Source organism: Triticum dicoccoides, chromosome 7A (assembly GCF_002162155.2).
Source record: "Triticum dicoccoides isolate Atlit2015 ecotype Zavitan chromosome 7A, WEW_v2.0, whole genome shotgun sequence".
Classification (NCBI taxonomy): domain Eukaryota; kingdom Viridiplantae; phylum Streptophyta; class Magnoliopsida; order Poales; family Poaceae; genus Triticum; species Triticum dicoccoides.
The window spans coordinates 515,945,378-515,948,152 of NC_041392.1; positions in this window are offsets into that span (position 1 = coordinate 515,945,378).

The window sequence follows — 2,775 nt, forward strand, 5'->3', positions numbered from 1 at the left end:
TATGATCCGTTACCGCCTTCTAGGATATGAGCTAGTGTGGGTGGGGGTGAAGTGATTCTGACCCTACTCCATGTGCGGCACCACACGTTGGCGAAGGCTGAAAAGGAAATATTCGCCATCCTATTTTTCCGGAGTTAATACTCTCCATACGATGGTAAAATGGTAACGGGAAGCAGAAATCTGCTACCTCAAAATTGACATACAATCTCTGGGAAGGAGCGCTCTTCACCATAACCATGAAATCTTAGAGTGGAAACACCTATTCTTGCTGGGGAGAAGGCCAAGGAAGAAAAGTAAGGAGGGCCCCTTTCCCTTTCCTCCTGTGGTGCCTCAATGCTGACGCGGACATCTATGTCATCTCCATCACCATCACCAACAACTCTTTCATTGTAATCCTCTCAGGGTGATGAGTGTAGACTCCTTTGGGGTTGAGGGTTTGTAAGTAATAGGTGTGTGTTCTCTCTCTTTCTCCCTTGATCATATAATGCGAAACATGATTGTTATATTGGGCATTATTGATGTAGTTAACTATATGGTGGGCTTCTGGATATGAGTTTCTTTATGTTGGATTTGAATATGTTCATGTTGTGTATTCAACTTTTCATCAAGTTTGGGAGATTGGTGAACAAACATCTAGCGTTGAAACTAATTACTTGTTGTACTTCCTTCGTCCTAGTTTATTAGCCACCCTTGTATTTTTGGCTAAACTTTGCCTTTAATTTAACTATCAGAAAATATGTTACGTACCATAAAAAATGTAGCATTGAAAACATCTATCGAATATGAATGCAACAATATTAGTTTTATAACACATAATTTATATTTGTTAGTAAATCTACAATCAAAATTTGACACAAGATACGAAGGGGCCAATAAACCCGAACAAAGGTAGTATTATTTATCGACCAGTTATCTTGCAAAAAAAGTGCTAAAGGCACCAAAATCAATTTTTAGAAGAGAGTTGTTTTTGACAAGTCTTCGTCGCCTACGTAACTTAAGACTAGAGAGATATACTTCAAGTATTCATTTAAACCTTTGTGTGGTCACGAATCATGATTAGGTGCAACCCTTCAAATATCAGCACAATGTTGTATAAGGTTGCAGGAGTTCTTAATACAAAAATTCTACATCCCCTCCATTTTGCTTCTTGTTTTCTCGGAGGTATTGCATTGCTCGTGTTGAGATTTCACCGTTTTTTGCTCCCATTTTGTCGAAATCAAAAAAACCTTGGTTGTTGGCTTTGATCACAATATTTTAGGTATTTATGGAAACCATCACCAAGATTGAGACGAGTGAGGGGTGATGATCAATTTCCCTAAAGAAGAGAGAGAGCAAGAAGGAGCATCCAAGAGCCTAGACGAGCGCTCATATGAGCGGTCCGCCGATACCGCTGCTTGTACCGCCGCCACCATATCTTCAAACCCCATCACTCTTGTAATTTGAATGAAAACATTCAGATAATAGAGTAGGGCGAAAACACACAACCACTAGAAGTACAAGAGAAGAGAGGGGATACAGAGGGAATATCTTCACTTAGATTCATCCCAAATCCCTCCATTGAGGAGATTCACCACTTCACCACCAATAACTCCACGAGAGATAAAGAGAATGAAAAGTCCAACATTGTGAGATTAGGGTTTGAATCCTTGCTTCGTACTTTGACTCAAAGATTGAGACTTGGATAATCATTCATCTTGTTGTGACGATTACGGTATTATCAAATATTATTTCCCTTTATTTGATATCATTGTTTCATGGTGACCCCCCTCTCATGTGCAAGTAGTCCCCCTCAAGTGTGAGAGAGGAGCGAATAGTAGGATCTGATCGTGCCTATTACTTTTATTACTAACGTGTGATTACTTAGGAGATTGATTGAGAGATTATTTATGCATGTTATACACATTGCTTGTTGTCATATTTAAGGCCCCAGTAAACTATATCCATACATTCACGTGTATGCACGTAAAGTTTAGCGAATCCGTGACCTCCACGTGATAGGGGTTGGTATCAACGAGGAGCAAAGATGATATGAAAAGCATGGGCAGACATATCATCTAAAGCATTAGTCCGTCCAATGATCTTAATTTCTGAGCCGAACGTTGATGGTGGCAATGGAAGGTGGGACAATAGGGTCAAACTAGATGACATGCAGAGTTTGGCTATTCATGGGTGTTGCACCTACCAAACTGAAGGATCAAAGATGCTCGATATGTCGACAAGGACCCGGGGGGTGAATATGTGACTGCCAAATTTACTATTTTCTTTGTTGATTTTGGTGGCGAGTATGGAAATGTAAGTTCTCTAGATATGCAACCAGATGATGCACCGTATATGTTGCATCACAACAAGTAGGGAAGGTACACAAGGCAAACAAGCAAACAAGTAATAATTAATAACCAATAAAGCTAGGGTTAGAGACAACCCAAAATGATGGATACAAAGATGTAATGCGAAGTTAACACTTTTGGGAGAGTGCAAATCTCCGTTGGAGAGGTGGTGGTCAACGAATGCTTCCATGATAATGAATATCTCATCCAATTCCCTGAGTACCTTGGACAATGAATGACCAAGTACCCTCACACTAGGGTGAATTGACTGGCTAACGAATACACATACCTAGCTTGAATTGCACAAAAATAAGGATGCGTCGACATGGTTGCTTGCTTGGATGGTGCAATTGTCCATGCCGAGAATGTCGATTCATCTGTTGAATTGCAAACACACATGTTTGTCCACTTGGGCTGTTTGCGTAGTTTAAAAGGTGAGTAGTGTGAA